This window comes from Adiantum capillus-veneris, chromosome 5 (assembly GCF_014529385.1).
Source record: "Adiantum capillus-veneris isolate H3 chromosome 5, ASM1452938v2, whole genome shotgun sequence".
NCBI lineage: Eukaryota > Viridiplantae > Streptophyta > Polypodiopsida > Polypodiales > Pteridaceae > Adiantum > Adiantum capillus-veneris.
Window position 1 is genome coordinate 105,664,327 of NC_140935.1, and position 22,601 is coordinate 105,686,927.

A 22,601-nucleotide genomic window follows, 5' to 3' on the forward strand; every position below is an offset into this window, starting at 1 on the left:
AGCCTCTGATAGCTCGGGGGATGATCATGCAGAGCACATTCCCAACGAGGCAATGTTTGAGCCCGAGATTGATGAAATGATCGAGACGATCATGGATTCAGAAAGGCTTATCTATGATGATATGAAAAGTGAAGCCGATACGCCATTGTATAATGGAGCACATATGTCTAGATTGAAAGCACTCCTGGTTCTTCTCAACATGCAGGCAAAGTTTGGATGGAGTGACACTAGCGTCACAACGCTTTTCAGGTGATCTATTACAATTAGTTTACTTTAATAAAACTCTAAATGTATAATGATCTGATAGATTTTTACACGACTGTATCATATTTTTATGTTGTGTAGATTGCTGAAAGAGCACATACTACCAGCTGACAATGTGATGCCAGATTCCCGAGATGAAGCAAGAAAGATTTTGCGAAACTTGGGGATGGATTACAATTCTATCCACGCTTGTCCTAATGACTGCATTCTTTTCAGAGGGGAATACATAGACATGGAGAAGTGTCTGAAATGTGATTCCGAAAGATATCGAGTAGATCTCCACGGGACAAAAATTCCACAAAAGGTTTTGCGACATTTCCCTCTACTTCCTCGCATCAAGCATTTCTTCGAATGTAAGTCCATGGCCGCCCTAGCATCATGGCATGAGGAGAATAAATCTTCGGATGGTGTGCTACGAATTCCTGCAGATTGCGTAGCGTGGAAACATATAGATGGAACATGGTCCGATTTTGCCAGGGAAGCTCGAAATTTGTGCTTAGACCTGGCTATGGATGGCGTAAATCCATTTGGTCAAAGATCAACATCTTACAGTGTATGGCCCGTTGTCATCGTCAACTACAACATTCCCCCGTGGTTGACTACGAAGAAGGGGCACCTATGGCTAAGCTTGATTGTGCCAGGGCGATATAAAGTGGGGAATATGGATGTGTATCTTCGTCCACTATTGGAAGAGCTGCAACAATTGTGGATTGGCATAGAGGTGGTGGATATGAGCCGACACACAGGACGACGGAATGCTTTGATCAGAGGCATTCTAATGTGGACCATGCATGACTATCCCGGGCTAACAGAATGCTCAGGTGATCTATTGACACTCCTCACTCAGACACTGTAAATCTTGTTTTTTCCCATAGTTGATCTATTATCATGTGTATACATGCAGGGCTTCAAACAAGCGGATACAGAGCATGTGTCACATGTGGACCTAGACTGAATGCACGTAGGGCACCCTCACTGAAGAAGCAAATCTACGAAGGTCATCAAGCCTATCTTCCAGAGAATCATGTGTTACGCGACGTCTTTTTGGGAAGAGAGCCACCAAGGATGTCTGCACAAGCATGGTTAGAGCAAAAGGAGATGTGCGATGACGGATTGCCTCCAGGGATGAAGAGACTATCTCTATGGTACGAGTTACCATACTGGCCCCGACTCATGATCAATCACTTGCTCGATCCAATGCACATATTCAAGAATGTGGGTACTCTACTATGGGACCATCTGACCGGCAAGAAAGATACTTTGGGAGCCAGAGTTGACCTTAGAAATGTGGATTGTATGGATCAATATTGGCTGCAAACAGCGTCTGATGGATCGATAAAACTCCCTAAAGCACCATGGATTTTCACAGAAGCCCAAGAACGCAAAGTAAAAGAGACCATTCAATCTTTGCGGACCCCCACTGGTGTAATGCACTCTCTCCGAACGTGTTTTACTAAAGAAGGAAAGCTTACCGGTTTGAAGTCACACGATTCTCATAAAATGTGTCAGGTACGTTCATAGTGGACTTTAATATCATTGCATAAAATGTGGACTTTAATATCATTGGTGCACATACTTTACAGTTTATTTTACCGGTTGCCATTGAGGGATGTTTGTCTCTCGACATCCGTAACACAATCTACAAACTTGCAAAGCTGGTGCAATGGATCTCACAAAACGAGATCAACGTAGACTCCATACCATTCGCCAAACTAAATGCTGTGGAGCTTGTGTGCATGTTTGAGAAACATTTTCCTACTACAATGCTAACCATTCAGGTGCATCTTCTTGTTCACATAGTTGATGAGGTGGAAATAGCTGGCACAGTTCATTCCAGATGGATGTTCTTCTTAGAACGTTTCATGAAAACGCTTAAGGGATATGTGCGTCAAAAGGCACGTCCGGAGGGTAGCATGGCAGAAGGTTGGTTGGTATCAGAGTCCCTAGTGTACATTGGAGAGTGGCTAGACGGATTTGATAAATCCCGGGACACACTATGGCGAACCATAAATGATGAGCGCATATCTGGGATTGTCATGTGCAATCTCGGTGTTGAGAAGAAGATGACGGAAGATCTAGAGACTAAAATCAACCGATTTTGCATGCTTCACAATCCAATGATGCAAAAGTGGATTTCACAATATGAGGATGCAAAGCAAGAGCGACAAAGGGCACGAATTGAGTGGAGACGGGGAAGACGACCACCGATGCACTATCCAGTGGTTCTGGAGAGCCTACCAACCTTCATGAGCTTAATATGGTTGCACAACCAATTGAAAAGCGCACAACAATGCGGTGACGAAGTGACTGAAGAAGAGTGGGAGTACTCTCGGGGTTGCGCGACCAAGGTAAGTTTGCAATGTACGACTAGCAAGTGACTTTATTTATAAATGTTTGAACGGCCACTCATAATCTTTGTTCATTGTAGTATAAGTCATACACAGCAGCATGGTGTAAAGGTCGACATTTTAGGATGGAACGAATCGACAAAAAGCGTTTTACTCAAGATTGTGGAATCATGGCAAAATGTGAACAGTCTAGTCGACGACGTTCCTCTGATGCAGATCCTGTGGTGGCGGAACTCACTTACTTCGGCACGCTGCAAGAGATTTTGAGGATCGATTACAGAGGATTTTTTGTAGACTTGTTCGACGTGCAATGGTTCAAGATAATCATGGAGGGTCGCAACGCTACTGTGCGTAGAGGAGAGTCTGGTTTTCTTGAGGTGGATTCTACTAAGAAATGGACTGACCTATAAAAGAAGGCCATTTCTACACACATTTCACAGTGTGAAGTTGATGCAACAAGGTGGGTGTGAGGTGGTGAGAGTGAAGCAAGGCAGAAGCTCCAAAAGGGTATAATCCCACTGTAATCTACTTCTTGTTTTGAAGTACTAAAGCCATTGAGTGGATTTTTTCCCGTGGATGTAGCCCACATTGGGTGAACCACGTATATCATGTGTACTCTCTCTTTATCTCTCTACTCTATAATCTCTTGTGTGTGAAAATTATCTCTCTCCATTAAGTAATCCACTCAATTATCTACTAAGCTACATCATATTTCCTAGCAACTAGTATCAATGCAAGGTTTGCTTGTAGCTAAATTATCTCAAGGAAAGGATTCCTTGAATTGAGTGGGAGTAATGAAAGAGGAAGTGAAGCTCAAGATTGAGAAGTTCAATGGTAAAAAGTACCAACAATGGAAGATGCAGATTGAAGACTATCTCTACCAGAAGGACCTCTATTTGCGACTAGGCGGTCTTGCAAAGAAACCCGCAACGATGGTAGATGAAGCATGGATTGTCCTTGATTGAAAGGCACTGGGAACAATTCGGTTACACTTGGCATCAACAGTGTCCTTCAACATTTTGGAGATGAAGACCACGGAGGAATTGATGAAGTTACTAGATGAATTCTATGAGAAACCATCGGCATCCAATAAGGTATTTCTCATTAAGCACATATTCAATCTAAAGATGGTAGAGAATGGTTCAGTTGCAGAAAACCTAAATGACTTTAACAGAAATATAAGTCAGCTTCAATCGGTTAAAATCAATTTCGATGATGAAGTGCGAGTTCTCTTTATACTATCATCTCTACCGGATAGTTGGGATAGCCTCGTGATGGCTGTAAGTAATTATATCTCTGGCACAAATACTCTTAAGTTTGATGATGTTGTGGGTGCTATCCTAAGCAAGGAAATGCAAAGAAGAAGCACAGGAAAAGCATCAAGTACTGCACTTTTAGTGGAAACAAGAGGAAGGCCTAAGGAGAGGTTCAAAAACCAAAAGGATCGTGATCACTCAAGATGGATCAAGTCAGGCACAAAATCAGTTCTTGAATGTCAGAATTGCGGCAAGACGATCCATGTCAAGAAGGATTGTTGGTCCAAGGAGAAGAAGGAGTCGGAGTCTCAAGACAAAAAGCCAACATCAGAGGACAATGTGGCAGGTAAAGTAGAGCAAAATTCTCTAATTCTCTCATTAGACAATGTATCTAATTCCTGGATAGTGAATTCTAGGGCTTCATTCCATGCGACACCACACAAGAAACATTTCCAAGGTTACACCAAAGGTAATTTTGGGTATGCATACTTGGGAGATGATGAAGCTTGTGAGATTGTCGACAAAGGTACAGTTTGTGTCAAAACTGATAATGGAAATGAATGGAAGCTTAAAGATGTTAGGCATGTTCCTTCTCTTTGCAAAAATTTGATCTCTATAGGACAATTGGACGATGAAGGTCACAACATTGCATTTGGAAGAAAACGTTGGAAGATCTCAAACGGATCTTTGGTGGTTGCCAAGGGAGAAAAGGTCGATACACTTTACTTGTGTACTGCTAGCATGCAAACTTCAACTTGTGCAATAGCTACGGAAGTGGACAGTGCGGTGTGGCACTGTCCGCTTGGGCATATGAGTGCAAAAGGAATGCAAATCCTTCAAACAAAGAAGCTTCTACCAGGTTTGAAAGAAGTGTACTTAGAGTTTTGTGAAGATTGTGTTTATGGTAAACAAAAGAGGGTAAAATTTCAAAAATCTAGAAATGAAAGAAAAAATAAAAACTTGAGTTGGTTCATTCTGATGTTTGGGGTCCTGCAAGTATACCATCACTTGGTGGCTCATTGTACTATGTAACATTCATAGACGATGCGACTAGGAAAACATGGGTTTATGTCATGAATAATAAATCCGATGTGTTTTCCATATTTCAAAGGTGCAAAGCCTTTGTGGAGAATGAAATAGGTACCAAGGTTAAATGCCTCAGATCTGACAATGGAGTAGAATATTGCAGCCAAGCTTTTGAAAGCTTTTGTGCTAGCAATGGCATTCAGAAGCAAAGAAAAACCCCAAGGACACCTCAACAAAATGGAATTTTTGAAAGGATGAACAGAACAATCATGGAGCGAGCAGGAAGCATGCGGCTACATGCAGGCCTACCGCTTGAGCTTTGGGTGGAAGCTGTAAGTAAGTCTGTGTACTTAATCAACCGGTCACCCTCAACGACATTGGATGGGGTAGTTTCAGAAGAGGCATGGACAGGTAAACCGGTGAAAATGCATTTCTCAAAGTTTTTGGGTGTGAGGCTTTCATGAACATAGATAGAAGCCTAAGATCAAAGCTAGATGCAAAGTCCAAAAAGTGTTTCTTCATTGGCTATGGAGAATGTGACTTTGGGTATAGCCTATGGAATCCTAAAGATGGTAAAATCTTTACGAGTAGGGATGTAATTTTTAATGAACAAAATATGTTCTAAGATTACTAGGAAAGAGAACAAACAACAGAAACAGGTGATGAGTACATGGAGCTTGAGGACAGTGAAGACTCTAGGACTGCAAACGGTGAGAATGTGCAACAACGTCAACCAAATGAGGAGCATCAACCCATTCCCCAAAGATCTACAAGAGCAAGTAGACCTCCAGGAAGGTTTGTTCCATCCTTCAATTATCTCTTGATATCAGATTCTAGAGAGCCGAAATCATACAAAGAAGCTATGATCTCACAAATCCAAAGAAGAATGGATGAAGAGCATGCAAGTGGAGATGGACTCATTACATCGCAACCAAACATGGGATTTGGTTGAATTGCCTAACGATAAGTGGGCACTGTAGAACAAATGGGTGTATAAGCTGAAGGAAGAAGAAGGTGGGAAGAAAAGGTACAAGTCTAGGCTTGTGGTAAAAGGGTTTTCTCAAAAGAAAGGTATTGACTTCAATGAAATATTTTCTCCTATTCTAAAAATGAAGTCAATTAGTCTTGTCTTAAGCCTTGTGGCTGCTCATGATCTAAATCTTGAGCAAATGGATGTAAATACAGCATTCCCTCATGGTGACTTAGAGGAGGAAATTTACATGCTTCAACCAAAGGGGTATGAAGTAAAAGTTAAGGAGAAAATGGTTTTCTGATTAAAGAAGAGCTTGTATGGTTTAAAGAAAGCATCAAGACAATGGTACCTGAAGTTGGATTGATGGATGTTAGATCATGGATTCAGAAGATGCAACTCAGACCATTACGTCTACACAAAAATTTTGGGAGATGGGAAGTTCATCATCATAATGTTGTATGTTGATGACATGCTGATTGCAAGTGCTAACATGCAGGACATCAAAGACCTAAAAGAAGAAATATCTAAATCTTTTTCAATGAAAGATTTAGGTGTTGCAAAGAGGATACTTGGTATGAATATATCAAGGAAAAAAACGAAGAAGACAACAAAGCTATCTCAAGAGAAAGCTACATCAAGAAGGCGCTAAAAAGGTTTGCAATGCAAAATGCAAAAACGGTTTTTACACCTTTGGCTGGTCACTCTAAACTAACCAAAGATATGTGTCCAAAGACACAAGAGGAGATAGCCTATATGTCTAAAGTTCCATATGTTGCAGTGGTAGGCTCTCTTATGTATGCTATGGTCTAGACAAGGCCAGACATTGCACATGCAGTGGGAGGTGTAAGTAGGTTCGTGGACAACCCAAGTAAAGAGAACTAGCAAGTTGTGAGTGGATACTTAGGTATCTAAAAGGGAAACAATAAATGCTTTGTATTTTAGAGGAGCTGATATTTTCTAGAAGGGTATGCTGATGCAAATATGGCAGGTGACAAAGATACTTGAAGGAGAACTACTGGGGCATGTATTCAAGGTTGGAGGCACATCAGTAAGTTGGGCTTAAAAGCTACAGGAAGTGGTCTCACTTTCTACCATGGAAGCAGAGTATGTAGCAATGAAGGAGGCAAGCAAAGAAATTATGTGGCTTCACACATTCTTAGAAGATCTTGGATTCAAACAAGACAATTGTGTCTTGTAGAGTGATAGCCAAAGCGCCATTCATCTTGTGAAGAATTCAGTATTTCATTCAAGGACAAAGCACATTGAGGTGAGATATCACCTCATACGCACTCTTTTGGAAGAGGGATAGCTAAAGCGAGGAAAGGTGCATACAAGTGAAAATCCTACAGACATGTTTACAAAGGTGGTCAACAAGGAGAAGTTGAGCTTTTGCTCATCTTCAATCGGTATTCAAGGATAAGAAGCCAGGATGGAAAGTAGTCACAGGTTTGGTTTGGAGATCAGTCTCCAAGTGGCAGATTGTTAGGTATGGAGCCTGATTTACCCCTTGTAATTTTTTGTGTTAAAAATACACATTTGTAAGGCCCCCATTATGAGGAGAAGCCATCATGCATGAAGAAAAATAGCTCGTTGGAAATAAAAAATTTCACTCTCGCCAAAATATTCCTTTTCGCCAAAATATTATGGCCGGACAACGGTCGGAAAGTGGTTGAAAAGGCTGGTCGTTTGGCCGGTTGGTCGGTGGACGGTGGCCGGTGGTCGAAAGTCAATGGCTGGTGGCCAATTTCAAAGGAGGACTTGTCTTCTCAAGGGGGGCCACACATGGGCGGATTGGAAGGTCAGATTTGGACTTATCTACACAAGGGCAACTACACATGGCTACCTCTCATGAGAGAGGGCAACCCTTTTGCCCTATAAAAGAAGGCCATTTCTACACAAATTTCACAGTGTGAATTTGATGCAACAAGGTGGGTTTGAGGTGGTTAGAGTGAAGCAAGGTAGGAGATCCAAAAGGGTATAATCCCTTTGTAACCTACTTCTTGTTTGAAGTACTAAAGCCATTGAGTGGCTACTTTCCCGTGGATGTAGCCCACATTGGGTGAACCACGTATATTGTGTGTACTCTCTCTCTCTCTACTCTATAATCTCTTGTGTGTGAAAATTATCTCTCTCCATTAAGTACTCTACTCAATTATCTACTAAGCTACATCATACTTCCTAACAGGGGATGGCTGTTGCAAGTGTGGATAGGGAATGAGGCCCAAGAGGCTATTTAATGGGAGGTTCATTCGTAGGGAGTCCCACCAGGACCTTTACAAGAGAACATGACAATAGTTGATTACCGGATTTACTTGGAGTTGGTCTCCCCTCCAAAAGGTGTTTGTATTATAGATTCTCCCATCAAGAGAGACTTGGTACAATACAATCTTTGTGTTCCTTGTGACCTGGTGATGCTATGAATATGGAAAGATTCATGTATCACCAGCATAACATAAACTTTGCAAAAAAAATCAACTATCCCAAGCCTCAATCCCAAGGCCTCAAACACCTTCAAAGGTGGAGAGAGCTAGTGGCAGAGAAGAGGAAGAAGAATCATTCATAGGAGAAAGAAATAGTTCCTCACTTATCATCACTCTTCTTTCTTAACATAGAATACTAGTATACTAATGAAGATGAAGAAGATGGAAAGCTTAAGCATTTAAGCATGGCTCTTGGTTGTATTTGCATTCCATAGCCAAGATTGTTGGTGTAGGCTCTCCACTTCTTAACAAGCTTGGAGAACAAGATGGAGCTCTTGCACTTTGCACTCGGCACAATGAGAGAATGTGTGTGTGGTTGTGGGAGAGTATACTCCTTCTCATGTTTGTTCCACCCCCCTCTCTCTCTCTCTCGTATTATTTAATTATATCATTTGGACAAGTGTCCTCTTTTTCCTCTTTGAGAGTAATTTTTTTTTTATTTTTATGCATCTAAATTTAAAGCCTATCCAATAGGATTTAAGCACATCATGAGGGACACATGTGGAGGATTTTGACATATGTCTTTATGCTTCTTAAGTCATCTGGTTTGAGTTGAACACTTCAAACACTTAGTCAACTAAGCATGGAAACCGTTTATGCCTCTTGACAGTTTATCTTTGAATTGAACACTTCAAGAACCTTAGTCAATTACGCATGAGAATCACCCCAAGCTTGGTCAAGGTTCCCACAAACACTTTAATCACTGCAGTTAGCCAGCCTACAAGGACCTCATGATTGGGTAGGATTCCCACCTCAAGGTCAGTCCTAGCTTGCATAAGGTCATATGATTTTTTAACACTAACTTTTGGAGGTCTTTAATGAAGCTAACCCTAAAGTATTTTAAGCTCCATTAGATTCACATTGCTCTTTGATAGACTACCTTGTTTTGGATCTCTATTGAGATGTAACCATCTCTCTTCATGGTCCCTTGATGAGGTAAATCTAGAAGCACTTATTGCACATTGCTCTTTGGTATACCATCTTCTTTTGGACCCCTATTGAGATGCAACCATTTCTCCTTTTGGTCCCCTGTTGAGATAGGTCTAGAAGCACATATTTATATCCTAGCTCTTGTTCCCCTTTTATCTTCTCATATTAAATGATGGGTTTAATATGAGAAAATAATTTGGTAAAGTTAGATATTATATTTTATGACACAATTTGTGCCAAATACTCTAAGATGTAAACAAATTCAGCTTGCACAATCCACCCTTCATTCATACATGCCTTTGGTTGAGACCGTAGCCGCACAAAATCTTTGAGAGCCTTTAAAAACCTCTCTAAGAAGAACATCCATCATGCGTACACTACTCCACAAATAGCGATATCCTCCACCATGTGAACCAAGAGGTGGATTTTACTAAGAAGTATTGATCGAGGAAATGTGTCCTCAATGGCACACATAGTTTCTGTTGCAAGTGTTTGAGCAGCAGGGATAGCATCTATTTCAATTTCCTTGGAGCTAACAAATCTGCAAGAAAACACACAAGGATACACTAAGTGCTAGTTGAGATTATTGTGTACATAAAAGAAGTGTAGTTGAGTTGAGTCTTGTGGTGTACCTTACTAGCTCTCCAAGGTTGAAAATAGCATCTCTGACTTTCTTGTCCGGACATATACACGTACTCACCAATAGAATGAACTACAATGTAAATTAGGGAAAGGGAAAGTGAGAGAAATTCATACACACAAACTATAGATAGAATAGGGAGAGGGACAGTACCTGGAGCATCTTGTGCCAATCATGGTACTTCAACCCATACAATCAAACGCTTCCACCCTTCTTCGCTTTTGTTAAAGCTCCCTTTAGCGGCTTCATGTATCCTGCCGGTGTGCGAATAGAAGCAATGGTACCCATGACTTTGTCTACTTCCTCTTTGGCTAGCATACATAGTGCTTTAGGAAGCACAATCTTTCCATTGGGGGAATGGCGTGGAGTAGCAGAGGTGAAGAGACGATTCAAAAGCCCCAAATCCTCCCTCGTACCCAAAGGGTCCTTCTTGCCAATAATGTGGTCCCATAGTGTTTGGACTACATTCTTGAATATGTACATGGGATCCAAGAGGTGTTGTATTTTCAAGTCCTTCTAATATGGAAGCCTTTAAAATATGGAATACCTTGAATACCTTTTGGTGGAGGACATGGAGCCGGATTGATGTTGTTGTAGTGATTTTCCCAAATGGTTGCCCAATCTACCATTGTGAGCTTTAGAGATGTCTTACCATTTGTTGGAGCCTTGTGCTTGTAATGACCTTAGGGTAAGAAACGATTGTTGTTTGGATAGATTACCTTGCACAAGGCATCTGGCCTCTTGATCACCAATGATGGCCCGCAAGAAGGACATGCATTGTGAACCAATGTGGAAAAGCTTGCATACATATCATATTAATAGAGAGATAGACTGCTAGACGGAGAGAGAGATAGAGAGAGAGAGAGAAAGGAGAATGATATACCCAAAATATCTCCAAGCCTAGGATAATCGTGCATAGTCCCTCACAATGGCTTCAATCCCCTCCTTTACAAGTGAGACATCTACAATAGGAATGTCTCTTCATAACTCCTTGATGAGGGGCTTGAGGTAGACGTCAATATTTGACACTTTGTACTTCCCTGGCACATGAAAGAATTATATTTCCCTTCTTGTTTGTCTCCCATGGTGGAATATTGTAGTTGATGATCACCATAGGCAAAGTGCTCCATGAAGTAGACTTAGTGCTGAAGGAGTTGAAACCATCACTTGCTAACCCAAGCCTCTATTACCATATACATGTGGTAGTGATGTGTGTGAACACACTAGGACCGTCGGGGCATTTTTTCCCTCTTTAGGAGGTTTTTTCCCCTGTGCATTGTATATACGCCCATCACTCTAGGGCTATCTATCTTTCCATTGCACACTAAGTAACACACTCTCTATTGTGTGCCTTGAGCTTCCTTCGTCTTCTCCAAGTTGTGTGTGTTTATCTGCAACCCTAATTCCAAAAATTGGTATCAGAGTAGGTCACGTCCTCCCGGGCTTAATCGCCAGCTGCTCCAGCACATGCCTGCTCACTTTCTCCGATTTCAGTGAGCTTTGGCAAGCGTTCACAGGTCGACAAATATTTTAGGACATCTCAAAGAGCTTGGTCTGCTCAGAATTTTGATTTGGGCTCATTTCGGCCTCCGTTTCCACTACAAGAAGTACTGCACAGGCTATTTTGTCATTTTGTGCACAATTTCTGTCAGTGCCATTTTCTGCATAATAGGTGCCTTATAGTCTTCTACGGTTTGTGCTATATAGCATAGGTTGTTCCCGCTCCGTTTCTCCTATTTTCGGGCAGTTTTCACATCAGGTGCAGCATTTACCATGGCTGACAACAACAACATAGATGTGTTCAAGATGTTTGCTGCTGAGGACAGGTTGGATCGGGACAACTATCCTACGTGGGCTTATATGATGCAACATGTTGTTGTGTCAAAGGATGTCTAGAACATTCTGCAGGGCATTGATGTACGTCCTGGTTCTGAGGATGTAGGCGATGTTGAGGATGTTGCACGTCTTGCTGCAAGGATTGCGGCTGTTAGAGTTGTTTTTCCTACGATAGAACAAGCTCGTTGGGATGTTAAGGATGCGCAGACTCATGCATTGATTGCGTTGTCTGTGAAGCGCACCATTGTTCCTCACATCCGTTTCAGCAAAATCTGTAAAATAGGCTTGGGATATTCTAGCAGGTCTTTATGCAAGCCGCAATGAGGCTAAAATTGCTTTGCTGCATAAAGAGCTAGAGTCGAAGATTATGCATGAGTAAGATGATATGGACACTTTACTTGCTAGTGTCAAGGATATCAATGAGCAGCTTATTTCTGCAGGTGAAGTCATTTCAGACTTTCCCTTGTGTAGACTATTCTTGATGCCTTACCAGATTCCTACCAGACTTTTGCTAGTACTTGGAGACTGATGACCCAAGGAAATCCTGAAATTGTCAAGTTTGATGCATTATGCACATTGTTGTTGCAAGAGTCACTTTCTAGAAACAACAGGACTAGGCAACGTGTAGTTGAACAAGCTTTTATTGCTTCTCAAAGAAAGGGTGGTAACAGTAATGCAGCCACTTCTTATGGTTCTACTGCGAGTGGCAAAAATTCTGTTCCTAATGCTTCTGTTTGGTAGTACTTCGTCTGGAAATTCTGGTGATAAGGGCAAAAAGAAGATGCATTGCCATTATTGTAAAGCCAATGATCACTTGATCAAGTCGTGTCCTAAGTTGAAGGCCAAAGAGGCTAAGAAGAAAGAGGGTGGTTCCACTGCAAATGCTGGTTCCACTACAAATGCAACCATTAATGAGTCTTCTATGAAAGGAGACTGTGTTGCTGATATTGATGCAGAATGGGCTTTTAGTGCAGAGTGCACTTACAATCCTGCTGTCCATGATGCATGCTTGTCAGTTTTGCTACAGATTCACATGTGTGGTATTTTGACAGTGGTGCTACAAAGCACATTACCTCACATCGTGAATTGTTTACCTCTCTCGAGTCTATCCCTCATGGAAATTCAGTCACTTGTGCCAACAACACCTCTTATCCAGTTCAGGGAGTTGGAAAGATTGTGCTCACTGCTGCTAATGGCAGTTCCTTCACACTTGTTGATGCACTTTATGTGCTTGGGATCAAGAAGAGTCTCTTGTCTGTATCCGCACTTGCTAGACTTGGACTTGTAGTCAAATTTGTGGATGACAGATGCACAGTTCATGATCTCAGTTTTGGTGATGAAATTGTTGCATCTGGCCTTTTGTGCCGTGGGCTGTATGAGCTCACTTTGTATGACAAGTGTGGAAAAAACTTTGCAAATGCTGTTGTAGATTCAAGGGCTATTTCAGATGCAAAACTTTGGCATGGACGTTTTGGTCATCTGAATTTTGCCAGTTTGCTGCGTTTGCAGAAATCTGATATGGTTGCTTCTTTGCCGCCTCTTGAAGCACCTGTCAAACATGTTTGTGAAGGCTGTATTTTGGGTAAGATGCAACATTCTAAGTTTCCAAAGGATGGTTCAGTTCGGGCCACATGCAGGTTGCAGCTTGTGCATAGTGATGTTTGTGGGCCCATGCAAACTCCATCCTTGGGCAATTACCTGTACTTCGTGAATTTCATTGATGATTACTCCAGGCATGCATGGGTATTTCCGCTTAAAGCGAAGTCCGAAGTTTTTATGTGCTTCAAACAATTTCTGGCTATGGATGAAAATGTCTCGAAATGTACTATGGGCACCCTCCGTTCCGATCGAGGGGGGGAGTATATGTCTCATGAATTTAATGCATTTTTGGCTAGTCATGGGATCTATGCACCATTTTGCTACTTCTCTCTTTTATGGGTTTTTATATATATATAAAAAACTATATATATATATATATATATATATATATAGTTTAAAGTATATATAGTTCTTTCTATTTATAGAGTATATATATATACATATATACGTATTATTATATATATATATATATATTATAAAAGGGTTTGGTTGAATGACACACGAGGGGCACTCTCAATTCTTGTGAAATGGCCTTTGCGTGCTGTTCAGATACTTCTATCTTTTATGGCTTGATATATATATATATATATATACATACATACAGACTTCTTATTATCTCTCTCTCTCTCTCTATATATATATATATATATTGTTTAAAGTATATATAGTTCTTTATATATATAGATCCATAAAAAGGAGAAGTAGCAAAACGGCACGCAGAGGCCATTTCACAAAAGTTTAGAGTGCCCCTCACGCGTCGTTTTGCTACAATCCCCCTATAGAGGTTTTTTGGCATTTTCTGCCTCTTTGGGTGTCAAGACATGGCAAGTAAACAGTCAATTTTAGGTATTCGGGTGTTCTGAACACATTGGCGGTGTCCAAATCTTTAGATTCTGATATTATCAGATAATTTGGTATGTTTTAAATTTTAAATGATGTAGAAGCTGTATTGAATGAGCGGCACCGACCTCATGAAAAAGACAATCACATTTAATGAAAAGGTGACCGTTTTCAAGGATCATTGGCTCATTGAATGAGTAGGTGGTACTTTTTTTTTATTTTTGTTAATATCAACCTACTTTTCTACGTAACCTTGGCCCTTCTCTCACTGGAGGATCTCTTTTTTCTCTCTCTACTAAAAGGCCCTGCAAAAGACCTCCAAAATTTTATAATGTATCTAAAAGTACTTTAAAAATGCACTTAAAAAATATATAAAAGTACTCATTAAAAAAAAAAAAGTCTTCATAAAAAAACTCAAAAGGTTAAAAAGAAATTATTTATATCTAAGGGTAGAGGGGCTCGTTTGTACCTACCCCCCCCCTTCTGCAACCTCGGATATGTTTGTATCCATTGAAATGACGTGGCAGGGGGTAATAGTTGCCGTAATGGTCGCAGTAATCCTTGGCGCCTAAAAAAAGAGGAAGAGCAGAGTATGCCGTGTTTTTGCGGCATACCCTGGCTTCTTCCTCTCTGCCATCGCGCCTGCTTCAATCTCCCTCCCCCCTCCTACACCTCCCACACGCTCACTGTCTCTCTCCCACAAACACAACAACACACACACATACACACACATTCGATTCAGAGGAGATTTTGTTTGTTTGCGACAATTTCATCAAAGGGGGTTTACCGCGTTTGTCTTTGGAAGCTCATCCTAGCGGGCAACCTTTCTATAATCTAAGGTAATCACTAAACATCTCCCCCCCCCCCCCCCCCCCCCCCCCCCCCCCCCCGCCTCTTTCCCTAATGGCTTCTACTTTTTTGTGCACACACCACACACATACAATCACACAAAGAAGCCACATACACACTCACATTTACATGCAAAAATGAAGAAACAATTCAAGAAAGAGAGAGAGAGAGAGAGAGAGAGAGAGAGAGAGAGAGAGAGAGAGAGAGAGAGAGATTTTATGATCATCCTCGGACGTCAAATATGACCTATGGGACCAAAGCTACATGTGATGTAGTATGTGTATGGCTGATGAGTGACTCTCGATGCTCCAAAATTGTGGTGATGAGAATCGCCATGGAGAGCCCACACTGTGGCTAGGAGAGGAAAGTGTGTAGGTCCAGGTCATGGCTGAGAAGCAAGTTCAGATGTGACCAAAACCTGATCACTCTAGTAGTGTGCGATAATCACACTCTCAAACTTGTAGTAAGCATAATGTACATAGTCGATTTGACTCTTCTCCATTGCCCCAATGCCCTGTCTCGCCATCGAAGGAAATGGGAGCTAAGCCGAATGGCAATAGTGCGTATCACAACAAGGGGATAGGCTCAAGCATGTTCGTCTGAGTACGGTTTCCTCTTTCAATGAAGAACATGGTTTTGTAGTTGGGGGCAATATGGGTGGTGTAATGTATGAAGCATGACCCACCAGATTTCTCCCAAGCCGTAATGCATTGGCATTGTAGAAAAGCTTCATTCACTTGGGAGTCAATTGAAGCATCATGTAGCAAGTATAATGCATCCCATCTCCCAAACCACTTCTTTATGTCTTGCATTGATCTCCTACTCAAGAGCTTGCTTTTATTCTTCTTTTGAACTTTTTTGCATGCTTTCCATGCAATTGTAGGAAGTCGATGTGAGGGGTTTTGACGCATCTTTATCATGTAATCCACAACCCTTTCCATGCCCATAACCTCAATTGGAAGAGATCCTGACTCAAGAAGTAGGGGCATATATGGTGTTTGTGTCTTAACTTAGAGAAAGTTTATAAGAAAACGTTTTTGGACATTCTCAAACTATTTCCAAGTAGACATTGAGATGCTCGTGCCCCACACTTAACTCCATAAAGAATAACCGATGTCACCAATGCATCAAAAAGATACTTCTTTAGAACCCAACACTTGATGTTTCCTGTAAGGTCTCTGACCCAATCACAAGAGCACCCTTGTACCACGAAATGAATACAATGGAATAAGTTACTATTTTTAGCAGTTTTCCAGATTCTGTCAGTGCCATGATGTTTAGAATGTTATAAAGCTTCAAAATGTGAATTAAAATAATTTTTGTGAAAATTTTCCAAAAGTAGTAAGTTTTTGATCACCCGACCCGTCCAGTTTTGATCGTCTCGAAAAATTGCACCCGTACCCCAAATTTGAAAAAAATGCATTTTCAGACCCGGGGGGCTGCTAAATATGGCAGGTACTCGGGCCAGTACGCCTTAGTTAGAGCTTCGTATGGCAATTTACGGCATCAAAATCCGATTCGTATGACCCGTTTTAGCCTAGAACCAAATTTCCTAAAAATTGTCCGGGGAGGCACCGGGGGCCAGAGACTATGTGGGAACAGGTCCCAGGCCACTCCAGATCAGCTTTAGCAGCTAGGGGGCGCCCTCTTGCTTTTTGGGAGTCTTGGGAAAGCTGCTAAGCCTGCAACTCAGTCTCAGAACCAGTTAACCAAGCCAACCTGACACTTGGTGGGCAGAGAACTGGACTTGCCATGCTTAACTGGAGAAGCTCCCAGATGCATTTAGCAACCCAGATCGATTTTCAGCTTGTAGGAGCCTATTTAAAGACCTGCATACACACACACACACACACACACACACACACTTATGATCACACACACACACACACACACACACACAGTGCATACACACACACACACACATACATTGGGGAGGTGCTGCCGAATCACACACCTAGTGAAGAAGAAGTTAGGGGGGAGGTGCTGCCGAATTTTCATCTCAAGAAGCTCGATTAGATCAGAAAATCGAGAATATTACCAGCTCTTAATCACGGTAACGACAGTTTAATTAATGCCATCTGAAAATCCCTTTCTCTACCACCAAAAATTTCTCGTACATTATGCCTATTCCTAGCCGAAAATCTCTATGACTACTCTCTAAATTCTCCTTATTCGTACTCTATTATGTAATCATCATTCCATAGCTGAATTATTAGCCATTCTTCACTCTCGATTAATGATTAGAGCATAATTATCAGAATCTTCTCTCTCTAGATAGCATAATAATTAATCGGTAAGCTAGTATTTGTGCAGATTGAAGAGAATCACTATTGTAATCACTCATTAACATTGTAGCTTAATTGAATTCATTTCTCTTATGCATTAAGACGTAATTAAGGAGAAATTAATCCGTCAATAAGTCTCTAAGAATTGGTTTTTCCTCACATATATGCATAGGGTAAATCTGCATCATCTAATTGCTAGGAAATAGTTTAATCATACTTAATCCAATTCTCTGGTAATTCCAATATTGAAATCCTAATTATTCTTGATCATGTAAGCCGAATAATTATCTTAGAGCCAGTTTCCATAGGATTATGTGCCATCCTTAATGATTGCTTTATGAAAGAAATCTAGACTCTCCTATAGGAGGGATTAATTGATGTCACTAATCTACCCATTGGACTGTTATGATGCTTGTGAACCTTAGCTCTTTCTCCAAGCTAATCATTTAAAGTAGTGAGAAATGGCCCCGGTTAAGAGGACACGCTTCGGTGGTGCCCATGATCGCGAAGCAAGAACAAGCAATGTCAACGGAAAGGGGAAGGCTCCCATGGAGGAACAAATACCGGCCATCTCACGGGCCATCGATGAAGAAGTGGAAGAGGTAGATCATATTTTTATTCAAGTTGTTTAAATTTAACATTGCATACGCTAGTTAGGAATGCTCATATCCCCAAACATGTTGGAGAAATCCGACGGAAACCTCGGCATTGAAATCATTATACATTAAGTTCTAAAGTAGGAAGGTAATGTTTGATGGGTATGCTGTTTGCAAGAGGAAAGAATGTCTGCTAGGAAAAATTTAGCTCGACATGTTCATTTTATTTCCAATGTTGAATCAGTCCTGACCCCCCTACTGATCACAGGGGGCAGAGTTCCTCGTTAAGGGCTCTTGAATCCACGACATGCTTTCTATGCGGTGGATACCCACGACTTGCTTTCTATGCGGTGGGAACCCACGTCTTGCTTTCTATGCGGTGGGAGTGTCCATGACGTGCTTTCTATGCGGTGGACATACCTAGTTGTATGGGCAGCTAGGCGACAACGGGAGGAGTGAACTCTCGCTGGAGGAGGGATGTTGTACCTCCAGAACATTGGAACTTTTATGAATAAGTTTGAGTAGAATTTTTACTAGAATTCTGTTTTGGTGTTGTTTGCAATACTGGTTGAAGGGCTATTTTAACGAACCATGTGATTCGGAATTAAACAAGGAATATCTATGTTGAACAACCTTTGTGGTAGTAATTAGGTCACACGAGAAAGTGTGAGTGTGGGGGTGGAAAGTGGGGGCTTGGCTCGGGTTGCCAATATTGGCTTACGAGATGGGTGGTCCCGATTGGTCGGGAACTCTCTGTCCCCATAGTGCTTACTCGATATTGGTATTACTCATTGCCCCAAGAGCGGCGAATCCTCGAGAGTACGTGCCTCTGAAACATGGGGAAAAAGGCACTCGGGGTTTCTCTCCTCTTGGAAGGTGGATCTTAGGATCGCTAGATAGTTAAGTACGCTTCCCCTACGAGGTGGAGCTAGATCTCGTTGCTAGTAGGCTCGAACTCGACTCACTTTGTGATGAGAGATCGTCCGCTAGTTGAACCCTGAACCATTTTGTTTGCTTCCGCTATAGATCTAGTGGCCACCAGGTTTACCATCAGATCCGTTGTTTGATACGACGGGGTGGGGACCTCACATTTCCCGCATTACACATGTTCTCAAATGCATAATATGCTCTCTTTATCGCTTCCAAACAATGCATAGCACATTCAAGACACTTGTGATTGGACAGAATCTGAAGGCCAAGGTACTTAAAGCTCTCAACAACTTCAAGTGTCTCATTGTTGTACACAATGAATGGCTTCTCCTTATGGTTGATTTTCACAACCATAAACTTTGTTTTGGATTCATTCATAATCAGCCCACTATGCAAGCAAAAATTCTTAAGGACAACCATAAGCTTTTGTGCATCTTCTAAAGTATGTGTTAGAAGCGCTTAATCATCTACATACAACAAAAGCATGCAAATAGTGACCTCTTCAATGCCTTCTTCTTGCATAAATTCAAGTACCATTTGTTCCAATTGATTGATGCATAGACCAAAGAGAGTTGGTGACAACATACATCCTTGTTTAACCCCAATAGTGCTTACAAAAATTTCTAAAATTTCTCTTCACATGCCCAATTGACAAATGACCTTCTCATAGATTCAAGAGACCACAAGCATAAACTCACTTGGCACTTGTAGTTCTTCCATCCTTCTCCACAAAATGTTATGTGGAATCATATCAAAGGATTTCTTAAAGTCCACAAAACAACAATACAATCGCTTTCCTTTCAACCGAATTCCCCCCATGAGAACACAAAGAGTGACAAGATTATCAATGGTGTTATGGCATTGACAAAAACCCTCTTGTCCTTTTTCACGCTTTTCATTCTCTTCAGCCCAATCACTCAATTTCATATCCATTATGCACCCAAACAACTTTGCCATAAGAGACCCAATCATTATAGTCCAGTAGTTGTTTACATTCTTTACATCCCCTCCTTTATGCAAAGGCTTAACCCAATTAGTACTCCAATCATAAGGCATATCATGTTGAAGTGCAAGGATGAACATATTACACATCCACTCATGGATAAAATCTCCCAGCCATTTGATCATCTCCGGCTTGATACCTTTAAGATCTCCCGCTTTGCAAGTAGCCAACTTTTCAAGCCCACCGCATACATCCTCAATAATAAAAAAAGAAGGCCTACATTGGAGTGAACCATAAAATGATTTTTCTTAGCATTTGCTTGCTCATATAATTGCCTACAATGTGTGTACATATCCTCAAGACTCAAGTTGTCAAAATTCTCAACCCGCTTGCCCCTAAGGTTTTTCAAAATCTTCCACATGCATGTGCCTTTTCTTGGACTTGAAAAAGTTATTGCTTTACTTCCCATCTTCTTCTCTTCTTTTGAATCAATGCCTTGTATGTATGCAAATGACTTTGATATTTGTATCAAACTTTATCAAGGACTTTTGAGCATTTTGATATTCTTTATCAAACCACCTTTTGTGTGATCTATCTTTGTTGATACCATGGAGATGATTTATGGCAGAGCATTTTGCGGCACAAGAACAAATAACTTTCTTGAAATCTTCCCATTTAGTTTCCAATGGTCCATCAAAAGAAGCTTTTTCATCCATAACTTTTGCTCAACCATTTCAATGTACATTGGTGCACGTTTGAAATCCATACATAGTGATAGTTTCTCTCTCCTGTGATGGCTGAGATAATCATGCTTAATTTCTTCTCCACATGAAAGGTCAATACATAAGGTCCAATGGTCGGATTCCAGGTCCATTGGCCAAACATAAAACTCTTTATGCGATACATGATGGCTTCAGAGAGTAGTATATAGTCAATCACACTGTCGCTATTATGTTTTCTATATGTAAATCCATTTGTTCCACTCCACAAAGATACACCATTGGCAATGAGAATACCCATGCTATTACACGTGTGTAAAATAACTTTTCATAGTGATCCACGGCTCTTTCTCATCCATTGAAGTACGATCATACAAGTGAACTTCCTCCAACTCCCTTGAAATGTATGACATATCAAATTGTTGAATCGTGTTGCAATGTTTTTGTGTGAGCATTCATATCCCCAAATACAATAACATCATATTGGCCTTTGAAATAAGCAATATCCTCTTCTAAATCAAAAAATGGCTGATCTCTATCCATGCAAGCATAAAAGGGGGAATCACGATGAGGAATGTAGCAATTGGCTACAAAAACGGGTGCTCTTTTTGGTGTCATAAGTTTCAGCCAAACAGAACGTTTGTACTTGTCATCTTTGGGTAACATTATGAAAAGGTGGTGCAAAAAGTAGTGTCCTTCACACTTTCTTGTGAAGCATTTATGGATGGTGCTTTAGCACACTTTTTAAGATGGTCTTGTGAGACTACGCTTTATGTTTATTTTTTTGAAATGTTCGCTCCAACCACTTTAACAATTCTTGAAATGTCTGTCCGTCTACTTTCATGCATGTTGTTGTAGCTGAGTGCCTCTCTCCCCTCTCTCTCTCTCTCTATCTCTCTCTACTTGCATGCTGTTTAGCAATCTACCCTCATCTCTCCTTCTCTTGAAGCAAGCAAGCATAGCTTGCACATCCATCTGCCTCAATGACGTATACGTCCTGGCTTGATGCGAATGCACTCAAAAATAGCTTCAAACAGCGTGCTCTAACCTTCAAAAGAGCAAGGCTCTTGTCTACTCTGCCCCATGTTGGTGTGCCTCAGATGTGGTAGCAAGACATCAACAACAGTAGCCTTCTCACTACACTCAAGGTGGATGGCTACCCGTGGATGGAAGCATCAGAACGTTGGGAGAGGAAATTTAGCAGCAACATTTTTGTGTGGGTGAGAGAACCTTGGAAGAGGGGGTTGTGCTGCATCACCAGGATTGACAGATCCTTCAGCTTGGATTGCATCCCACGTCCATGGAAGAAGAAAATGGACACCAACAACATCCTCCAAGTGATCGCCACATTATCGGACAACCAATAATTGCATACAATGGCATTGGTTACCATCACCAAGCTTCAAATACAATGGGGTGGTCTCACTCATCTCAGGATCATGTTGAGGACAATCCAAGAAATGATGGGATATCCCCTCATGGCCGCATTGATTACTCAGCCACGATTTACCAGGAAGCCACACGTAGGATGCGCAAGTATTGGGCCATGATGAAACGAGAGAGTCATCAAAGAAAAAGAGAATAGGATGCATCATGCTTGTCAACGCCTCAAGATATGAGTACAATTTGCAAAACAATGGTGCTTTGCTGGCAAGAAGCTACAAATGGCATGAATTGGGAAGCTAAGAAATCCACCTTTCAATTGCTTCTAGAGGAGCCAGATTTTTGATGGCTACACTGTGGATTAGAGAAGTCTTTACTCTCCAACATACAATGCACAGTAACCAAAGTCAAAGCATTCTTGTCTGAGGAGGAGTTGAAGCTAAAAAGAGCTTTATGCATGATGTTGGTGAATAGCGAAGGGGATCCATCAACGTCTATAAGGGATTTAAAGATGGCGAGGTTCACAAGGTTGCATCGATGAAATTTTGCAGCAGCTGATTCACGATTACAGCAGGCTTAGGCAGGAGCATTTCCATTGCAATTATGCCGACATCAATAGCCTCAAAGTCATTGCATCACGCAGGAGATAAGAGACATTGTCTTCGCTTTTTGACAGACGGAGACGTGAGTGTCCCCAAACAAAA